At 37.7% G+C, this 23,756-nt stretch overlaps 1 pseudogene; it reads right to left on the bottom strand.

Moving 5' to 3' along the window:
- The window catches only part of LOC121088686, a 39,444-nt pseudogene extending 20,725 nt beyond the window's left edge, over positions 1–18,719 (bottom strand).
- Positions 18,720–23,756: the final 5,037 nt, after the last annotated feature.

The following is a 23,756-nucleotide window of genomic DNA, read 5'->3' as shown; positions in this document are numbered from 1 at the left end:
TAAGGATTTATCATGTCTTGGAACATTTCTGTTTGGTTCTAGGGTTTTTGAAAATATGGTCTCAACTATAAATGCTTTTGCAGCTTCTTTAAAATCTCAAAAGCTTTGAAGAATCCTCTTGGCTAAATGACATAGAAGTGAAGCATGGTATCAGAAGTGTATATTTTTTTGCTTCTAGCATACCATGAATTACTGGGAACCTGAACTGCAAAAGTAATCCTAATCCTGTAGTACATCCACTATAAATCTAGTCTATTGCATTCTACAACAGAATAGCTCTCCAGCTATCTTTTAAGTGGGCATATGCTATATAGTGATGATATATACTTACTTTGCTTGCTAAACGATTGGTAAGTGCTTTATATGTGCATGTTGTTACATTTAATTTCTTAAAACAGAGTCCTGAAGTGCTTGCAGGGGGAACCTTGAAAGAAAAGCCACCAACAAGTTTAGTTACTATTGTTTTTCTAATTCTGCACCACTGCTATAAGGATTTTTTCCAATATGTGCAATATTAATGTATTTTATAATTAGTAAAAGAAAAAAGTACTCACTAGATTTCTTATTGAATTTGCACTCTGGAAAACATGAAAAATAGATTAGAAGTGCAATGATAACTAGGGGCATTCTTATTTAGCAAAAATAAGTTGCCTGTTTTCTTTGTGTTTGAAGTTCTTCTACAATCAGCTTCATAATTAAACTAATATAGCATATTTGTTATAAATAATAAAAAATACACATTTCCCTGCTAATGTAGTGCAACTTCCTATGAACTCTTTCTGGAAACTTGGTTTACTTGTTAAAGATTTAAATCAAAGGGGGTAATGTGGAAAATAACACAGAAAAGATAACACAATGTCCTGAACAAGTTGAATTAAAAATACATAGAAATACAATGGTCATGCCAATAAAATCCCCTGCCTTAACTTTGATATCACTGCTATTTTACCAAGGCATCTTTCTGCACAAGATTGCAGCTCATATATCCCATACCTCAGCTGGCTTTTAACTAAACAGCTTTACCATTGAGAGCAACTCATTACCAGCATTGGAAGATTCAGCATATGCCGCAAAGCCCTTCCAAAAACTTTTTTAAAGAACTACAGCTACAGACTTCTAAATGTGAGCTGCATTCACACCTTTAGACTGCAACCAAGAAACAGTGAAGAGAACAATTTAAAAGAAAACCTCTAAAACAGTGTAAGACTCAGGACTTAAAAATCAAGTGTACAGTTGCCCAGCGAGAGTAGATAGAAGATCAAATAGGGGTGGGAAGGAAAAAGCCTGATGAAGATCCTCATCAGGAACTTTACCCGCAAACCAGAGATGGAAATACAAGACAGTTGTTCAAGGGCTACATAAATTAGAACTATGGACAATGTAAAGGAAATGTATGTACAGATTCTAAGGATGAGACTAAACTGGCAGTCTAAAAATAAAGTGGCTGGATCCCCACTGTAGGCAATACAGAGAGTTAGACAACTACAAAGAACAACTTGTCACACTAATCCCGAACTCATTAGTACCTTCCTAAAATGACTACAAAATACTTTTGTGACTATTCAAAATATTTTAGTATTTTAACCATATTTTAAAGTACAAATTCAAGTCCTCGAGAAGATTTGTGGGTGGAGAGCCTGAAAGAAGACATGCAGATTCAGAAGTTGTGTCACCCTTGACAATTTAAAAGGAACCTGCATTTTAATTTCCTTATAACATAATATGACAATTACTATTTAAACTGAGATTTTTTTTTTTATCTACGCAGCATGATTAATCATGGTCCCTGAAAATTAAGTAACTTGACTTTTTCAATGGGTATGGCTTCTACTGGAAAGTTCTAAGTGACATTTTTGCAGAATTTCATACCTATAACACAAAAATATTAAGAAACTTAAAATTATTGTGGAAATGCAAGAATCTTACCTGATTAGCAGGACATTTTTCAACATGAGCAACAATAATTTATGCTGGTAACTTGACTAAAATGTAGGAAGCCATATTACAGAGGGCTATGTTGTTTCCATCAAATGTAATAACACTCAGTTCAGACAGTACAGAACATTAACCTAAAAAAAAGCTGTCATTTAATGAGGTTACCACAGAACTGAATACTGGGCATTAATAAAAACTTGCATTTTTAGCAATATTTGCTTTCATACATACATTCGTTTATACATTGATGACCCTGTTCTGCAGACAGCTTACTGAGCTGTAAGCAGAAGCAAGTATCTTACGTTACTCAGTGGAAATACTTTTAACCTACTGCTATGTGCCCAGCATAGGGGGGAAAGCTTAAATTGGTGAAAATTTTCACTAAGTCAGTGTTTTACAGGCAAGTTCAATGAATCTGTACATTGTGAGATAAAATATATGCATTGAAATAGGCATATTTTTGAGATACTGGTAACGAGAGACCAATCTGTCTTATCTTGAGGCAAATATTTTAAAGTTAGATATATTGGTGTCAATAATGATACAAAGTTTTTAAGCTGACTGCTCTTTGGCCCTTTTGTTCCCTTTGCAGACAGTCACCTGCTGATTCCAGCAGTTTCCAAGTATGAGTAAAAACTGTAGTTAGATCTAACTGAAATTTGGGGCTTCTGTCTTTCAGAAAATGCCAGTATTTAATTTTTCTTCACAAAATGTTGAAATCTCAACATTTCAAAAACAGAAATTCTGAAAAGTCTCAGCTGGAAAATGTTGATGTTCATGTTGCAGATTTCATTTCAATGTTTTTATTAAAAATAAAATATTTTTACTCTCTTGAATGTTAATTCAAAGATACCAAAGTGTTCAGTATATTTCATTCTGTTTTGTTGATAAACAGCTCTTTTAAATTCTTTCCAGTATTCAACCTCATAGTCCCACTGTAATAAACCCTTAATTTGTTACTCGAAATTTACAGATCAAGGCTCTAGGTTGTATTTAAAAATAAAAGAGTGACTTACAGGGACATTCCCATTCTGGGCAACAACTACCAGTGTTAACTTGAACTGGCATTCCTCAAAATCCACAGTCTGACTTCTGGCACATCTTTAGGGCAGTTCCTTGAGAGGTTGTATAGCATCCAACCCATATTAACACACACATATTGGCTACATTTGTTGACAGGTTCAAGGTATCTTGGCTATCGTATATGGAAAAAACAACCAGAATCAACTTTACATTTATTGCCCTTATGAAGTTCAAGCACTTACATGTTCATCACCCTGCTCTGAGACAGAATCACCAAATCTATGTGACCTCTCATCAGTTATTTTGGAATCAATTGCTTGCATGTGGTTGTAACAGGTGGCAGTGACATCCATTCACCCACAACCTTCCCGTTCCATCTAGCTTTGGTGGAATACCCTATGTACAGCATTACGCATTGAGGCTACATGTTATATTCAGTAATAATCTGAAGCATTTTAAGAAATACAGAATAATCCATCATTTTAAACACAATGACAAAGAAACAAATGGAAAAAAAGAAAGATGGGGTGAGATTATGCAGAAATCCAAAAATTCCATGGACTATGGCTTTTTCTGCACCTCGAATATCTTTCGCTATCTAGAATCAGCACATAGCGTTAAAAGGTGGGGTTTTTTGCAAAGCAATACATCCAGGTTGCAAAATGTACCAGGGCAGTATAAGAGCAGTGATACAGAAATCCTCTAAGAATAACTGAGTATTTTAAAATATGCAAAGAAACAAAAGTAGTAGATATTTAAAATCTCCGGTATTACACACATACCATAATAGAATGTATGGAAAACAATATGTATTTTAACACATAGGGGCAAGTAAAACTGATCATACCACACATTCAGAAGATGTAGACATCAGTGCATGCATCATTGTATCAAAGGAAGCCTTGTCAGCTACAGCTGTTGTTCTTTCTGTGCTTACCAGAGAAGTTTTTTTTCCACAGACTCTGAAGAGGAAGGCAGAACCATTCCACCACTAGAATGAGATAAATCTGTTATAGTTCTGGTCTGCAGTTCTGTGGGCTCTGATAAACTGAAATAAGGTTTAATGGTTTTCTGTGTTGCGATTTTGGACCAATCTGATGCTGTTACATCCGGGACTCCAGAAAGAGATTTTTTACTGAGGTGGTATTTCTTGAAAAAGCCACAGTCTGAACTGCAGTTACTGTCAAATAAGGCAAGGAAGACTTCTCAGTTATGGTTGACTTTGTCTTGGTATCATTTCTCTCCTCATGTGAAGTCTGACCACTTCCAAAATTATCCACAGTTCTTTCAAATGAGGTTGCATATTTAACTTCTGAAGCTGTAAATGAGGTACTCTTCATCTGTGACAATGGACTTGTAGTACAAATTGTTTTCATGATCATAATTTTGGGAGTTTCTTTGGCACTCTGTGAAGCTTGAGTCACTGCAGGTGTAAATAAAGATTTGTGTGACACATGCACAGGTGTTCCTATGGTGGTAGGAACTGAAGCCATATAAAACTCCAAATCGGCAACAAAAGAATCAGTAGTTTTTGTAGTAATCCTAGAGGCCATAGTAGTGCCAGAAGCAACTAGTAAACTGGCTGGAGAGTAGGTGGTGGTTTTGCAAAATTTAAGGTGATTTTAAGGATGTAGTGTTCACTGTTGTGTTCGTGATCAATGTTGTAGTGGATTCAGTGATGATTCCAGCTGATATCGTTCCATCTTCTTCTGAAGAACTTATCGAAGAACTCTGTTTTCCTAGAGAAACAGTAGAGATATGAGTGGTCTTAGGAGGAGGTGGGGACATAGAGACCCCACTGCACTGGCTTTCTAAAGTGGCTTCAGGAGCTGTAGGCATTAGTAAAGAGGGCATTACAGTAGATATCTTTAGCGCTGCTGAAAGGCTCGTAGAAGGGTTTAAAGTGAATGTAGGAAAATGTATAGAAGAAGTTGGAAAGTCTGTAACTGGACTTTTTGAAGTTCCTTGTGTATCTAGAGATGAAACTGATGTTTGGGTAGCAGTTATATTTTGTGTTAATGATGGTTTCCTACTGACTATGGGAATCAATGAAGAACTTGTAATATAAGATGTCACGTAAGATGGTACTGATGTTGATAATGAGATTGTAAATAAAGATGACAACTTTGTAAGAGAAGGATCTTTGGGAATGAAAGTGCCTGAACTTTGTGCCACAGAGTCAGTTTTCAATTCCGCGTGTGAACTGCTTGGGTACTCTAATTTCTGAAGTGGTTATTAATGTGGCATTTAGAGGTAACACCAGTGTCCTAAGGGGGAAGACTGTAGCCATAATGGATTTCATTGGCTTTTTAGAAATGGTTGACACTGAAACAAAATCAGTGTGCATTACGTATTTATTTCTGTCAAAGCTTTCCTTGATACAGACATATCAGAGAGTGCTGGATTGACTAGAAGAGTGGAAGCAGCAGAAAGTATTTTTTTTGGAGGCAACAGTGACATCTGCCGTAGCTTTGGGCTTCAGGGAGGTAGTCAGAGAATGCACTGGTATAGATATGCACTGTATGTTACAGAAGGACTCAAAGAAGTGTTTATAGGGATTTGGGAAGCAGCTCGAGGTGAAAATACACTCCTTATGGGCAGAGCGGCAGAAACACTGCCTTTTACTAATGGAGATGTCTGCTTGGGAACAGTCACTGGAATTTCTACTGAAGATAAAAATGGCTTTGGAGAAAAACTAGCTAAAGAACTTGCATTTAATGGTATCAGAGAAGTTTTAGACAAGAGTTTAGCTGTTTCAAAATATGAAACTGTGATTAATTGAGGAAACCTTGTCTCCAAGCTTGCAAATCTAGTAGTCATAGGAATATGAAGAGCAGTTGAAGTCAGTGCAGGAAAGGGTGCTGGGCGAACTGCAGTTTGATCAACACCAGACCTAGTTCTAACAGACAAACTAGATATAGGAGAAGTAGATGTGCTTAGTGTCAACTGTGAACCTAAGAGAAATACAAGTCTTGTGACAGTTGCTCTGCCAGCCAGCAAAGCAGGCAAAGACACTTCAGAGTATACTGCTGCTCCCTTAGAATGACTTACTGAAGGGCTCCTACTCTTCCCAATCCCTGAGCGCAGCTCAGAAGTAACAAAAGATCACTTGGAGGTTAAAGTCGTTAATGCTGAGTTAGGGGGAACAGTTCCTGAGTGGTTAACGTTTCGAGTGGAAATGGATCTGCCACTAGGGATGTGGGTGTTAATAATGCAGAACGTGTTGGAATAGGACTTGCACGAAGCAGGGTTGTTGGAGTTGCTGTTGTAATGGGTAAAGTTACAGATGCAGTAGAACTGACAGTATGTGATGTGACTGCTGGTACTTGAAGAGCAGTTGGAAAATCTGTTGAAGAGATGAGTTTGGAAAGGACAGTAGTGTCTGTGCTGTGAAGTACATCAGAAGGCTCCACTGTACTTGGTAATGAAAATGTTGAATAGGCGGCAGCATTAGATGCTTCCAATGACTAAAAGTCTGTAATGGCCTCTGCTGATATATTCATTCCCCTTAAAGTTGTGTTTGCCTTCACAGTTATTTTGTCTGTCACACTGGTATGAGTTGACTGAGTCCCTGAAGTAACAAATAAAGGAGGTGTCTGAGGAAATCTCTCCGTAGTAGCACCCGTGTGAGAAATTAACAATGAAGGTTTTGGTCCAGCTGCTGATTCTGTAGGTGTCACAGGTATGCCTGAAAGGAAAAATGCATGTTTCACTGTCTTTTATGGATTATTGGTAAAGCAAAATAGCAACATCTATCTCTGCTCAAAAGCCACTGAAATATTAGCAAATCAGAGCATCATTTTGCTGAGAAGATAACTTGCCAATGGTTCTAGGTTCACCTGAGGACTTTGAGGAACTCAACTGACTCAAGAATTTTTCTAATTTTCTATGTAAATGCAGTAGCTGATTTTTTTATTGTTAGTGAAGCCTTTGATTTTGCAAAGCAGTTTTGAAACAACATGGGTATTCCATGGAAAATTTAGTAAATCCAAAATAGTAAAATATTTGGAATAAATATATTTTTGGAAGGTAGTATACTATATGAGATAACTTTGTACTAGCAAATATCAAGCATAATGAATTTAATTCAAAACTTGTAAAGTAAGAGACAGAATTAAAATTTAATTGCTATGTTAAGAATATTATATCCCCAAAATAAGCGAATTATATGCTAACTTCACTCATCAGAAACTACCAAATAGATGCCCTGAATTTGTTAGTGGTAGCTTATCAACTGAAAAGTCTGAACTTCTCACCACAAAAGTATTTCTTCCATTTGGGATCTTTTTCTCATATACATATGATATGCTAGCAGTATATAGTTAAATATAGTTGTGGTGAGTATAACACTATCACAAAAGGTTATGTTTAACACACTGTTAGACAAATTAAAGAATTCAACTTTAGAAATGGCTTGATTGGATGTAGGAGATGTATTTTGGATGACTGGAAATCGAGTCTATGTCCTACAGAGACATTCTTCAAAAGAAGGAAGTTCTGGTAAAGCATTTAATAAAAAAACATCAATGTACATTTGATTAAAATATTTCCTGAGATCTCTAGAGTGATTTCTAGGATTAGACCAATATAATAAAATATACTTACAGTCTCCCGGATAAACACATTTAAGCGTGACCTCATCAAGGATCATGTTTTTGGGACAGTATGGCAAGCATCCTTCAAGCCTTTAAAATATTGTATAGTTAGTTCTAAAACCATGGTAGAAATAATCTTAAATTATTTTACTCTGGAAAAATGAAACATTTGAATGTCTTTCCCCATCAGAGTTCTGAAAACTTACCCGTGTAATGGTGAAGACAGCATTTTGAGGCATTTTTTAAGGCCAAAAAGACATTGAACAGCACAATTCTGTTTCTAAATTGTTAATCAGTTTTTCACATGGGCTGACAAACATGATAACTTTGGACTATTCTGCTTCCACAACCAGGTGGAAGCTTAGATTCCTAAGCAGAAAGGTTTTCCATAGGATGAAGAACTTCTCTACAAGACTTCTGTTTTACCCAAATATGTTCATTTGAGATGTTAAAATACTTAGACTGACTCCATAGAAAGTCTCATTCTTGTGCACTTTCAGCATAGGAGAATGTAGACAAGTCCATCAATTCCATTACTTTTCATTTTTAGGAGATTTTTAATAAGAAAATCATTATATGAACAACCACTATGCCCATATGGAAAAAGCTAAGAATACCAACAGAGAAAATTAGCAATATTACTAACATTCCCAATCATAAACTGCATATGCCTAGGGAGGTAGCCTGAAATTTAAAATAAAAAAAATTTTCCACTCTATTTCATGCCTTGAGTTTTTAGGTATATTTTCTTTTAGTTTGTTGTGGTTCCATAGCTGCCAAAGATCCGGGGAGGCAGGAAATCTTGTTACTAAGTAACAAGATAACATCAGCCCTGTGAAATCCCTTACGGTCATACCAATGAGCATCTCTTAGTGTAAAGTCCCTTCCTCTTACAGGAGAGGGCCTGGTCCACTCTTACCATTCCTACAGGTTTTGATCTCTGTCATATAAACACCAGAAGGATAGTAATTTACAGCATCATGGGATGCTGATGTAGGATGTGAATATCAATCCATAGAAGGGAATAGCCTTCATTTAATTTAATAGCTTTCTACTTAACAACTACCAGAAGCTAATCCCCTGAGCTAAATGCAAACCCTCTTATTCTTCTGTTGGAAGATCACATGTAAACAGGAATGTATACTGTGGGAAATGAGAGGCTTGTTACAGACATTTTCACGTAACTTCTGAGAGTTGCTTGCAAGAGTGATACTGAAACTTGAATGAGTGAAAAGGAATGGATAGCGCAGCTGCAGTAATTTTCAGAACCCATATGGTACACATTAAAAAAATTACAGTAGCAATATGAGCTTAATTTTACTTACAGGGGAAGGAATTTACATGCTATTCCTTCAAGATCACTGCATGTTTTAACACAAGGATTAGCATAAGATTCATATCACCATTCACACGCTCTTCTATAAGGCACAGATGCACTGAGTTCTAAGAAAGAAGGAAAAGGTATTATTTATTGATTGTGTAGTCAAAAAGCTATAAATTTGTAGCTGTTTCTATAATGTACATTGGGGTTTTCCAAAAAATGAAAAAATATCAACTAAGTACAGAAATTCTTGAGAACTTTCAAATAGATGAGGTTTTGTTCATTTTCAGTTTGAAGTATTTAAAATCCAATCAAGCTAAAAGACACTGAAGCTCCAAAGATACAAACAGCTACTCATATGACTGTATATTCTGTTTAAAAACCATAAAATCAGTAAAACCTGGTGAAGGTACTGCTGATTGCAGAAGCAATACAGTTATCCCATTCATTTAAAAGAACAGCTATCTATAGCTCACTAACAAAACATTAACATACATCTTTCTGTGACATGCCACATTAATTTTGAAAGAGTAAACCAATGAAAATATGTTTCAAAGATAAAGTGATCATCATAGCTGCAAAAATTAGGAAATAATAGCATTTGGAGGCAGAATGGAAGACAAAGACAGAATAATCATTTTAAATAGGATGAAAAGTAGTTACTATTGCTGATGAAAGACAAGTGCTCTGAAGGCAAGCAGAAAAAAACCGTACTTATCCCTGGGCATTATGCAAAATTTACCTTCAATACTAAAGCTACTCAAACATTTGAATTCTTCTGAATCATCATACTTTGCTACTTTAACACCGGATGAGGTAAGAATGATGAAAAAGCCTTTTTTACTGTGTAGTTCGAAGGCACTAAGCCCTGGACTCCAGAGACCTTGGTGGTGGAAGAAGGTGGCCTATCTCTGAAAGGAGGCACTTGCCTGCCACTGTTCCAACCCAACGGTTTCATTGTCGTATACGTACAGAAAGTAGTTTGGTCTTTCAGCAGATTCAAGGGAAACAAGAGAGAGAGCTTCCACAGGAAAAAAAAAAAAAAAAGTAAGATTTTCAGAGAAAACAACTTAAAAGTGAGATTAAAGTCTATATGTTGGCTGTTAAGTGGCTCCTTTTATAGAAATGCTTTTCTCCAAAAAAAAATATTCAGCTTTATGTAACACAAAAAAAGTTAGAAATGCAGAGTCTAAAGGAGACCTCAAATGATCACATATTCCAGGGCCACCAGACAGCTAATCAGTTAGATCAAAACTACATTCAGCTTACTGCTACCAGCCTTCAAAATGATTCATAAGCAGTCTCAAACTGGAAGGTTTTTATCAAAGTTGGACAATTGCCTGATAGTTCAGCTGTACCAAAATTCCATTAGCAAATAACATCATGCATATATTTTAAGAGCATGCTTGACTTCACCTTGAGGTCAGGTTTTTTTTACCTACATTCATATTGAGCAATACAGTAAGAAAATCTGTGGCCAAATGAAAGATTCGACCATCTATTTGCTCTACCCACAGCAGAAATCAAAGGTGAAGAAAATTCTCTGAAAGTTTAAGAACTTGGACAGAGACTGACTTTATATTTGGTTTTCCAATTGAACAAAATCTTGAAGTGTCTTTAATCTAGATGAATACTATCTCATTCCTTACAGATGTGAAAACTACATGTGCAATGATATCATGATGTACTGATATAATGAATGTTTTACTTCCACTTTACATCAGCTGGAGAATTGACAAGACTGAATTAATTCTTCTGTTCCGTATACATTCTTATTTCAAAATCATATCTAAAACCCTAATTTCTCTACTGCAAAACTGCCAACTGTGAATATAGTTTCAAATCTTACTGTGAAGACAGCCTTTCTCTATGTTGATTTTTGAGGGTATGGGATTTTTTCAACTAATTAAAATCCATGAGAAAGCATTGACAAAATCTGTATTGGTTTAATTGGCACAAACCCAATGCATATGAAGACAGGAATATATATGAAGAAGGAAAAATACTTATTTATTTTTGGTTGCATAGTTTGGATCAGTCTCTGGTGAGTGAAACATAGAGCTTAAGAATAACTGTTCACCTAAGAAACTCCCTTCTACATTGTATAGAGACGCTGCTCACTAACAATGCAGGAGACAGATTGGTTGTTCTAAGTTGCACATAGTATAGTCCACTGAAAGTCACAATAAAGAGGAAAAGATAAAGTAGAAGTGATTTTACTGGAGACAAAAATATCCTGCATTTACCTTCAGTGTTGATATTTGCTAGATACACAATTTTTCAGTTTCCAGTTATAAAAACTATTTTTTTTTTCACAAAGGAACACTCGTATTTCGCAATATTTCAAAAACAATCTTTGAAAAGTCAACTTTAAAGCTGACAGTGGGGTTTTCCAATATTTTTTAAAAAATCAAAAAATCAGTATTCCTCCTCAATTTTTAAATTGGCCACTTAATCCTCACCAATTCTAATAACTAAAAATATATAGACTGCTTTAGAAGATGCAGGAAAAATAATTCATGTAGTTTGAAAAATATGAATTGCCATTAGCAAAATTGTTGAAAACACTTATATAAATCTTTATCTTTGAAAAGACCTGGAGTAATCATGAAACTGAAAAATACATTTTCATATGCTCCAGTTCTAGGCAGAGGAAATATCCTTCTACTGGACACATTGGCTCCTATAATTGTGTTGTTCTCTCCATAACTTGCTAAAATATAGGGTCCTTCACCAAGACCTAAGGGAAAAAAATCAAACAGAAAAAGAATAATCCTCCTTGCATAACATATAAAACTTAAATCTTTGTTGACATAATATATTGCCTTAAATATTTCACCATACCTGGAATCAAATCTGTTTGGAACTACAGCTCAGTGCCTCAAGGTATTACACTGGAGCGGGTCTATCTATCTGTTCAATGTACTCCCTTATTCTTTCCTTGCTGCCCGGAATAAAACAGATATAAAGCGAGCACAAAAAAATGTGGGTAGCTGTCCTCACAAAATGACCTGCATAAGAAAGCAATCTGGGCTGCTTTGATTTGGTGTGTAGTCTTTTACAAGTCCTTATTTCTATACTTTGAAAGAACAACAGAGCAACTTTAATAGCAGACACTGAAGCTACTCTAAGATCTACAAGGCAAATCCCCTCCACAAAACAGTTTTCAGATTCAGCCCTAATTCAACTTTTGGCAGCAATATTGCTTAAGCAGCTGTCTAGTTCATCCTCTCCCACAAACCACTCGCTCCTGCCCCCCTACTGCCCATTTATTATGCCATCCTAAGTGCTTCAGCAGTGAAGTGGTCCAGCTGAAAAATAACCAGCTAATTTTTCCAGTCTGGTTTACCACATCGTAATTCAAAAGCTCATGCCAATGTAACAGTGACAACAGCTTCAGCTGATTCCACTGCCAAAATAGTGCTGGCCTAACCATGGCCCTCAGCAAACCCTTGGAGCTATTTCTGCTGGGCTGGAAAGGCTCACAGGGATACATGCAGATATAACAGCATCCATCTTTGTCACTATATCCCACTGAAAGAACCAAGAGCAGCATACTTCTAAAACCTCACCTTGTGAGTAACAAACAAAATGTGTAAGTTTAATCCTTACAGTGAAAAGACTGAACCCCTTCCCAATCTAAGACAGCTCCTTTCAAATATGACTCTTCCAAGAGGGAAGGAATTCTCATAATAAAGAGATTTGGCTCAGCTAGAAGTTAAACATCAATTTCTGAAGAAAACCGCATGAAATAACTTACGGCTTTATATAGAAACTATGTTGGAGCTCATATACACATGAAGTCCACAAGCTTGCCACAAAATGACCACTTTTAAAAAAGTGGTGAGACGATTTATCTTAAAAAGGCTCTTTATCCTCAAATCATTCAATGTTTATCCCTACATATTGACCGACATTTTGCCTATGACTTGAGCAAAAGCAGAAGTGAGCTGTAATCGATAAAGTTTCCATCAATATTCAACAGTTTGACATCATGCAGCACAAAAAAGGAATCAGAGGAGCCGTCCTAGTCCTAAAAGGTGTTTTGCTGCCACTTGACGGTGAAACCATGCTCAACACTGTGCTTAACTAACCCTGGCAGGCTGCTAAGCACCACACACCTGCTGGCTCACTCTGCTCCCCAAGAGAATCGGAGGGAAATAACTGAAAAAACTTGTAAACTCATCGGTTGAGATAAAGAGAGCTTAGTAAGTTAAAAAAGAAAAACAAAGGAAAACAAACCTAAGAAAAGTGATTCAAAAAACACCAATTGCTCGCCATCAGCTGACCGATGCCAGCTGGACCCTGAACAACACTAGCCCCAGCAAACTTTCCCCCCATTTTTTATTGCTGAGCATGACGTCTGTAGTGGGTTTGCATGGCAAGGTTTTGATAGTGGGGGGGGGGGGGGGGGGGGCTACACAGGTGGCTTCTTTTAGAAGATGCCAGAAGCTTCCCCCACATCCAATGGTGCCAATGCTGGCTGGCTCCAAGATGGACCCTCCACTGGCCAAGGCTGAGCTAATCAGCAACAGTGGCAGCACCTCTGGTATAGCAGATAAAGAGAAAAAAACCCCAAAATTTGCACGAGCAGGAGAGAGGAGTGAGACTATGTGAGAACAACAACCCTGCAGACACCAAGGTCAGTGAAGAAAGAGGGGCAGAAGGTGCTCCAGACACCTGAGCAGGGATTCCCCTGCAGCTTGTGGTGAAGATCTTGGTGAGGCAGGCTGTCCTGCTGCAGCCCATGGAGGACCCCACACCAGAGCAGGGGGACGTCTGAAGGGGGCTGTGACCCCGTGGGAAGCCTGCGCTGAAGCAGGTTTGCTGGCATGACTTGTGACCCCGTGAGGGACCCATGCTGGCATTCTGTTCCTGAATGGCTGTACCCCATGGAAGGGACACACACTGGAACAGTTTGTGAAGTACTGCAGCCCATGGGAAGGACTCACATTGGAGAAGTTCATGGAGAACTGTCTCCCGTGGGAGGGACCCCACGCTGCAGCAGGGGAAGAGTGTGAGGAGGAAGGAGCAGCAGAAACAACGTGATGAACTGACCATAACCCCCATTGCCCATTGTCCTGTGCCACTCAGGGGGAGGACATAGGGAAACTGGGAATTAGTTAAGCCTTGGAAGAGGAGGTGTGGGGGGAAGGTGTTTTTCTGATTTGAATGGTAATAAATTAAACAAATTTCCCCATGTTTTCAATTCTGTTTTCCCCATGATGGTAATGGCCGAGTGATCTCCCTGTCCTTACCTTGACCCACAAGCCTTTCTTTATATTTTCTCTCCCCTGTCCAGTTGAGCAGAAGAGTGACAGAGTGGTTTTGGTGGGCACCTGGCATCCAGGCGGGGATAAACCACTGCAGTGTCAGATGGTATGGAATATCCCTGTGGTCAGTTGGGGTCAGCTGTCCCAGCTGTGTCCCCTCCCAGCTCCTTGTGCATTGTCAACCTACTCGCTGGTGGGGCGGTGTGAGAATCAGGAAAGGCCTTGACACTGTGAGCAGTAGCTAAAACATGGGTGTGTTATCAACGCTATTTTCATCACAAATCCAAAATATATCACCATACTAACTATATGAAGAAAATTAACTCTATCCAAGCCAAAACCAGTATACCTTATACTGTGTGAGTAAGACAAAATTCCCTATTGCAAAGAAATTAGGAGAATTTAACTATACCCAGCCAGATCTATATGCTGTTACTGTACTAGGCCAGACTCCATGGAGGGGGAAAAAATCATCCACTATGTGATGCTCATTATAGGATGCAAGTCACTAAAAAAGATGTGTCAAAAGTCACATTCATATCATTGCATTTAGTCAAGTTTCCCTTCCTTTTCAGTATCTTGCTCCCGACTGAGCACATGCACAGTATCCAAGTATAAGACAGGATGCCACAGGAATTGAGTCTATTAAATGAATACCATTCTCATTTTAAGGAACCATTCCTTATGGTACAATACTTGTGAGACCTGTGTGCGACGAGCGAGGGGAAGCAAGCGGCCGACTCAGTGTGAGTGATAAAGCAAGCTTCAATTTATTACGGCGCGATTATGTCTTATATACAGTTCCAGTTAATTTTATGCCTACAAATCATCTGCTAATTGGCTAAGCTCTAAAGGATTACATTTTTATACGTCCTCCTATTTGCGGTTACAGCGGATAGCTACAGCGGGTTCGGGTTACACCTTGTTCTTCATGCTTACTCCCTTAAAGTTGTTTTTCTGTTTTTGTACAAGGTCAGCACAATCTTATCTCTCTTCTCTCTTTCGCAATCCTGGTAACTTTCCACTGCAGCTGAGCTTCTTAGTGTTTTTTTTTTCTCTCTGCGGCCTAGTTTGGTTCACTCAGACCTAAGCCAGACTTATGTCAAAAAGTCGTATCACACAGTCCTTCCATAGTACCGTGGCCATTCTCTTTCATCCATTCTGCAACACCTGTGCATGAAACTTATCAATTTCAAAATATAATAGGCCCCAGTTCTGAAATTTACAGTACAAGCACAAGATAACATCCTTCTAGGGCATCTCCTTGACTGCCAAGATATGCTACTTGGTACATTAATCCACCCACACACTGAATATGAATATGATGAGGTTATTAATTGAGACATTAGGGATTACTAAGATCATTCAACACAGCTGGGATACTGACCTTCATTCATTAAAACTAGAAGCAATGTTAAAACTACATATACCAACTCAAAGAAAAAGCCCATCAATTAATTCAGTTGAGTTTTTAATTGAGCCTGAGCAATCTCTTTTATATTTCAATGAAAGAAAGAAAAATAAAACAAAGTAAGCCACTTCATACTGAAAACCCAGAAGATAATTGCATAGTGTGACAAATGTTCATAAAATTTGAGGCTTTTTTATTTTTTTCCAAAAATCATAGCATATTAATTATTATTCTGTTTAATCTCAACTCAGTATCATCAGAGATGCATCATATCCACCCCATTAATTTTTGCAGAAAAGGACTTTAATTTATCTGTGCCAAAGGCAATTAGTTCAGTGAGGTGAGAATTCAAATGGTAATAACCATGTATAACCTTCTAAAAGGCACAATTATGTGTCAGCATTTGAATTCCTTACTAATGTAGGATTGTCTCTTTGTGTTTATATAGGAAAAATCTCAAGTAGTACGTGAGATGTTGCACAGAAGAATGGTATTTTAGCTACCCATAGCAGAACAGGAGAGAAGGAGTCAGTATAATGACCTAATGATATTAAATAAACAAGGAATATGTCACAAAATAATATACAACACTCCAGGCTGCTTATACTAGTCATCTCTCCTTTCTAATGGATTTGAAGGTCCAGTGAGCTCAAGGGATTGTGACTATGCGATCCTGCCCTAGGGAAAGAGGGGAACAGAAAAGAGAGAACCTCTACCACTGCTGCAGCTGACAGAGGTTCTTCTCAGCACAAGCTATGAAGGGTTTTATTTGCAGTGTGCACTGTATCATATTTCATCTGAGATGCAAGATGTGTTGTTTTGCTTACAACTACTATGATATTTGTTTCCATGCTACCTCTGTCCCTGGATATAAAGCAGAAAGGCCCATGGGGAATTCTTTTGCTAACTTTGCTGAGCTCATTAAACTCACATAACCAAATGAGGAGTACCAAAAAAAAAAAGAAAAAAAAAAAAAAAAAAAAAGAAAAAAAACATTCTAACCTTTGAAAGAGAGAAATGTTTACTATGTTTTCTTCCAGGGTTAGTCTGAATGAACCAATATAATAATAATATCTCTTGGGTATTCATTTTTAAAGGAGAAATAAAATCGAGGTGGGTGTGCGTGCATATGTGTGTGTGTGTGTGTGTGTGTGTAAGATAACGATCTCAAAATAGCATCATACAGAAAGAAAGATGATAGAATATTACTTCAAAGATGCCTTCTGTATTCTAGAGTGGTCAAAGTGGGGAATTATCTGCAAATAAATGCTTTATAAAAATGGATTCAATTTTGGAATGGGGAGTACAGACTTGTTTCTAGCATATAGCTAGCTGGTTTGCTAGAAAACATGAAGAGTAAGTGTATTCAGCAAGGTACATAAATATGATACTACATACCTTGATTGTAATATTCACAGTCGTAAGCTAAAAGAAAAAGAAAACAAGCACATTATTATTACCAAGTAACAACAGGATCTATGCATATCTGCATCCTGAAAATTTAAAGTTTACTTTCATCAGAGGAAGCTTAATTTCCCATAATGTATTTCAGTCAGTGACTTTATTTCCTTAGGCTTTTGTTCAGTGACATGCAGCTGTATTTAAATAGATGTGCCATGACGGCAGACCTGAAACATGAATTATTCTACAGCCAAGAACGCTTCTTACTGTCACTGAAAAGTTGAATGGACAGAAAGTCCTTGCAGCCCTACACAGACCACTGGATGTACCTCAGATCTGGTAGACCAGTTTCCAACAGTCTCTGCGCTGGCGCACCCTGAGTACAGCCAGTCCTCTTCAATAAGACAGCAAATGTGGCTGTGTAAGACTAACAGCTAACACACAGACAGCTTGAAAAATGTGAAGAACATTTATTATCCACCTGCTCCTGGCATATTTCTATTACTGGGCAGCAAAAGACCAAAGGTGCCTCAAAGATGAGTTCTGGTGTGAGGCCAACCCAGGTACATACCACAGAGCAGAGGAGATCACCAGTGAATCGCTGCTCCTTGCTGGCAGCACTTGTGGGCATAAGCTGCAATACCGGTACACAGGTACTTGCAGTCCCCACCAAGATCGCAGTTGCATGTATCTATGTGACATTTTTTCACAACACAAGTTATATCAGTCTAGGGGAGAAAAAAAGAAGGAAGAAAAAAAGAGGGCTGGTGATTTAGTTGCACGAGCTGTACAAATTCCTGTGCCACCTCTGGATTGACTGAAAGAATTTAACACAAAAATAAGTATTTTCTAAGGTTTGGGTACATTCCTATACAAAAAGTACACTTCGAATTATTAGCTAGTACTTACATTACAGTCCAAGAGAAAGTTTCAATCAATGACTGTTAATATTGTCTGTCCACACACTTGCTGCTCATCAATTTTGAGGAGTATATTGAAGCTGGCTGTTCCGTTTTTATAAGGCAAATGCTGCCATCTATAGTCATCCTGTCAGTTTTGCATGAACAACAGCAAAGAGCTACAGCTCTGATTATCAAGTAATTAAAGTAATAATTTGTAGAAGGGGTTTTGGTGAGGTAAAGAAAGCTTGAGCATGCTGGTGACATTTTGCAGAAAAATGTTTCTGCACTTACCAAGATTTGAATATACCTTGCCTGTAAACCTTCATTAGATCAGAAACCACATCCTCACTCTAAAATCCTATCACGTTATTTCGTGGTTTTACACAATACACTATTTCTTGGATTTTGATCATCTTTTTTTGTAGTGTTGAGCAATATTTCCAAAATTGTTCTTATTCAACACATGGAATGTTTAAAGCAATGCTTTTCTTTGGTTTAGACTCTGGTCTAGATCAGTTGTAGAGCACTCAAACGGCACACATCAGATTACAGAAATACCATCACAGTAACAAAGCAGCACTTATCTTACATGGAGACAGCTTCTCAGCTGGCAGTTGCTAGAAGCTGGCAGGGATACAAAAGCTGGTTTTCTGCCTTCAGGAGAAAGGTGCCATTTTGCTTTCATTCTTTTTCTAATTTTGAAAATAGGGGTACCACTGGGATGGGGGCATGTGTTTTAGCTCCATTGAAAATGGCTGTAATAGCTTCGCAGGAACCACCAAACCACAAATTGGCTCCGAAGAGATGAACCTCCGTCTCACGTCTGCAGGACAGCGTCTCTCCATGGATCAGCAACATCCTGCTGTTGTGACAAACTGGGAGCCTTGGGTTAAAGCTCCTGCTGAGTTCAGGAGTTATGAAGACCTTTTTTTCTGCAAGTGCTGAGGCTCCTTAGCCCCTGTTGAGTTCAGTGCTTAGCTGGGTAACTGCAATCCATCAGTCACTGCCAGCCAGAGATGCAAGATTTTGTCTCCCTGAAAACAGGGTTTTCCAGCCTCAGCTGAACTCTGAGGCTGCCTGTTCCATGGGCGGGAGCTTGGCTTCATGCACAGCAGGACCCTCCACCGCACAGTGGGAATGAGTGCTGTGGGGCTGCTCCAAGCATGGCCTGAGATACACATCTACACCTTCTGTTCCTTCCATGTCCCCGGTGTCAGTCTCTGCTTGGGCTTTTTTTTCTTGGTACCCAGTTCAGCACCCGTGCAGCCAGCAGTCAGCTGCAGGTATCCTTGGCAGGAGGTCATTTCACATCACATTTGTGAGTCATATTTTCACATGCTAATGAATAGGTTGCAAAAACACCTGAAAGGTGTTTGCTTTACGAGCTGTCCCATACAAAATGGATATGTGCATGTGAAAATACTTGACTACTAATTGAAGAACATGTTTTGCAACTGACATGTATTTTTTAATGTAATTATGCTAATTTTTATGGCATAATGTTTGCAAATTTTAATCACAGCATGGATAACCTATAGAAAATTAATGTTTAAGAGAAAGCATCTTTCTCTCAAAAAGTTCCATTTTTATTTATTATGTACCCCTTTGAAAATACACTCATTATTATGTTCTCAGGCACATGCTCAGAAAATTCTTTACACAGTAACTAAAGTCAACATTAATAAATCTCTTGGGTTAAACTACTGCAACCTCCTCTTCAGGCAAATTCCTAACCATGTTGATATCAAACTTCAGTCCTAAAAGTCAGGAGGTTCAGCTGGGACATCTAATGATCTCATTTAGTATTAATAGTCATAAAAAAAAGAAGAGACTGAGACAAAATGTCATAATAGTTCTTGCTTGCACAGGTGAAAAGAAGCCTTCGATAAATTTGGGGGGCTAAAATCTGAAATAGGGGAAAATGTATAGAGCATGTTTTGCATTGATAAAGGGTAGACTGAAATGGAATAAAAGATTCCCACACAAATTATTGTTGTCCCCATCTTGTCTAGACTGAACTTAAGGAAATTCTTGTATTCAAGTCCCAGGCTCAGCCAGGTATTGGGAAAACAAGGACATCAAAATTAGAGGTTTTGACAATAAGCAGATGGTGAGCTGTCAGCCAGTTAAAAATAGTGATAGCTCTGAAGCTGAAATCTCACTTTCTCATATTTATTTTTATATTGATCTGTACGGTTAACAAAATAAAACCATTTGAGATAAGCTGTAGGCACTTTACAGAAATGCTTATTTTAGAATTCTACAATATATACAGAAGTCTTAAAAATGTAGCTACCTATATAAATAAAAGATATAAATAAAATCTAAAGAGAACAGAACCTTGATTATCCAGTCTACTAACTCATGGCTCTCAGTTATCACTATTATGTTTAGGCTCCACTCTTGAAAGGAACAAAAAACTCTGCACAAACATAGCCCACCCACACAGAGATACTTGCAGGGCTTTATTCTGTATCCTCCACAGCATTCAGACTGAGGGGAATGTCAAGAAGAAATTAATTACTGGAATTTTAATATTTTCCCACATGAGAACACATCTGGGATATTTAATAAACTTCCCACATTGCGACAAGGTGCAAAATGGAGCATTCCTTTTTGGCATAAGGGAACTTGCTCTGATGTACCTCACATGGTCTTAGTGTTTGATTTGGGCTCTTGCACTTAAAACCAAGCAAAACCACCACAACCATAAACATTTATACAAAGGTGTTTTGACCATGGATTCAGGTACACTATGGTATCATATAATTCAATATCTGCATACCCAGAAAACAAAATGAAAGTTTAACTGCTATCTTCATCTTCACCTTTCCCTGATTTGTTGTTATAATTTAAAACATTTGCACAAAAAATAATCTTTGTGTTTTGTTCTAAGTACTAAAATGTTCCTGGTGTCTGCTCAGTGCATAAAGGCAAAATGTTTTCTTTGTGACACATTGTAATCATTACCAGAGCAACCAGCTGTAAGATCACAAACAAATACATGGTCAAATCCATTCCTGGTGGTTTTGCATTGACTTTAAATGGAGTCACACTACAGATGGATTTAGCCCTGTAAGTTCAAATAAAGAAGTAGCAGTAGGAAGAGATCAACCCATAAAAAAACAGAGTCAAAGATCATCATGATAACTCAAAAATGGCTAAGGTACAACTTCTCTCTTACAGCCCCCTTTCAAGAAGAAAACCAAATGAACAGAAAAACATGACAAATTAACACTCAGCTCAGAAAATACAAGTTCACCCCAAACCGTACTGTCTTGGTGCAGCAGGGAAGCCCATGAGGGGTAATTATGGATCCATAGGCATCACTGGGGTGTCCTGACATAGCCTCTGCTGCAGCGCAGTTGCCCACCTACGCTGCCCTCCTGTGTGGATGCTCGGACACTGAACTGCCGTTGGGGGATGTACTGTCAGTGCCAGGAGGGAAAAAACCTGCAAGCATCCCATGCTTCACAGTGCCAAGGCAAGCATGTTTGCCAGTAGCAGGGATGGGTTCTAGGCCTCCAGCTATCATATACTCCTTTGCAGTATTTAGAGTTAGCAGAAAAGATGACCAGGATACATCTCTATGAAGGCCAAAAGTCCTTTCTGAAAAAGTCCCTAGTGCTTACTGCGGAGGCAGACAAAGTGTCAAGTCTGGGTGAGCACATGCTGCCTGTGAGGCCAATATTGAACTCAGATCCTGAGTGCTCAGGCAGCCACAGAAATCAGAAGATTATGTGACAATTTAGGAAAAAAAAAATTATATATATATATATATATGGCCAAAAAAAGGCAAGCGCAAAATTGGGCTGCATAAGCAAAGGTCACAGCATCCTAGAAATTAGTGTGCTATGCAAACACTACACATGTTTTTAAAGCAGCCACTGAACTGAGAAATTGAAAAAGAAAAATTCATACACTTCATACAAAGTGTTTACACATTTCTTTACGTACCACCTTCCAGATGAGCAGTATAATTACCAATACTACACGTTTGCCTTGCTTGCTCACACAATTTAAACACTTTATGTAAAGTGAAATAGATCCAAAGGGAGAGACTGAGGGAGAAGCTTCAAAATTTTTACTCCAAAGCAGAGTAGGTATCATATTCTTTCATGAGGTGAGAGATTTTGGTTCAATTTCCTGCTGTGAGTCAAGAAGAGAACAGATTAAAAATTGGTTCTCACAGACGTACTAGGAGACTGCTATACAAATATTGATGTTTCAGGAGGTTCACAAGGCTATAAAACCTTGTATCTTCTCAGCACAAATTAATAAAATACCTGTTCTCCTGTGCTATAAAGCACAGTTGGGGTCATCCACTCTCTACAGCCTCTTTCCTTCTCAGAAACCCAAGCTTCCATACTGGGTTCTGCCTGTTGCTGTTCTGAGCCTTTTCTGTCTCACCCCTTCACCATCACTCTTTTGTCAGTTTGTCCTCTGTTTACAAACTGCAACTAAAAAAAAAAAAAATCACCTTTTTTTTTCTCCAGTGTTCAGAAAAAACTCTTTACCCAGCATTCAGATTCTATTTACTTTCATCTTGATGCCTTGAACACTGGAGAAATTACAATCATTTTTAAAATTGGGGTGATTCTGAAATATCAGAAACAATGTATCTAATCTTGTAGAAAATTGGATTCCAGATAGCTTTGATAATTATCTTATGTAAGGAAAAATATTTTCTTCCCTAAAGAGATATTTTAGTTTCATTTACATTCAGTATACTTGCTGTCATGCAAGACATTATTAACACATCTCACATCTACAGACATAGAAATTAAAATGTCCTCTTATACACTGACCACAAGTTTAGAAAATCCCTGTACACCATGTGCTTATAAAATGTTCATTTATAAATTAAAATATTATAATTTTTTTTCTAAATTTTTACTTGACATGGGACTTAACTGTCCTAATACCCAGCTGTCTCCAAATACCTGTGCATTTCTCACTTCCATGTTGTTTGATGTAGTCAGATCATTTGAAGTATATTTGTCAAAATTTCCACACAAACCTGCTAGTTTATCCTAAAAGAGAAGGATTTATTGTTTTACATATACTAACAGTCAATAATCAGTAAAAATTACATATATAATAAAAAATTATTGAACTGAAAAAGGTGAATGCAACTCTTGACTTAAATTTTGAAAATATCTGACACTCTGCTATGCTTACAGTTCCATATTGCAAATAACGTTTAATAGAAATTTGTTTTTCTTTTTTTCTTCCTGTATTCCATAACCTGTTCTTACAGTCTGCCTATGAAAAGGGACTGGAATCTAGGCATACTTTTTTCTGAAAGCTTAGGAGTGCATCCAATCCAAAAGTCAAAAGTTCAGGTGGTTTACCTCATGATTGTGAAGCCTGACTAGTTGTTATCACTAAAACTTGCTGCCTCTAATTTCAGCTCACAACAGCAAGAACATTTTGCAATAGCGTTTACAAAAGAGACAACTGCAACTGTTTTGTGTTAGGGCATGTGCTGCTGATGGAAAAAGTATATATACATGCATACAGAAAAAGATATTTCTGCACAACAGTAAAATACTGAGTTGGATTTCTAGGGTGCTGTGGCTCTAATTAATTCTTTTTCCTTAATTTCTGCTGCAGACATAGTCTTACTGAACTGGAGACTCTGAAAGAAACAGCCATTGGAAACAGAGCTTGAGATATTTGTTGCATGCAACCTGCAGAACTCAGCTCCCTGCTAACTTACTCAAAATTAGAAGAATTTTTTTTCAGTATGTGTATTGATGGCTGATACATCAGCTTTTATGTGAAGTAAGCATTTTATGGCTATTGGGTCAAAAGTCTATAATAATTTTGTTTTAAAACCAGATGAGATGGTCATTGTAACTTTGACTTACACTTCAAAAAATCTGATATATA

Source organism: Falco naumanni, chromosome 5 (genome assembly GCF_017639655.2).
Source record: "Falco naumanni isolate bFalNau1 chromosome 5, bFalNau1.pat, whole genome shotgun sequence".
Lineage (NCBI taxonomy): Eukaryota > Metazoa > Chordata > Aves > Falconiformes > Falconidae > Falco > Falco naumanni.
The sequence above is the reverse complement of the archived record's forward strand: the minus strand, read 5'-3'. Positions and strand labels throughout refer to the sequence as shown.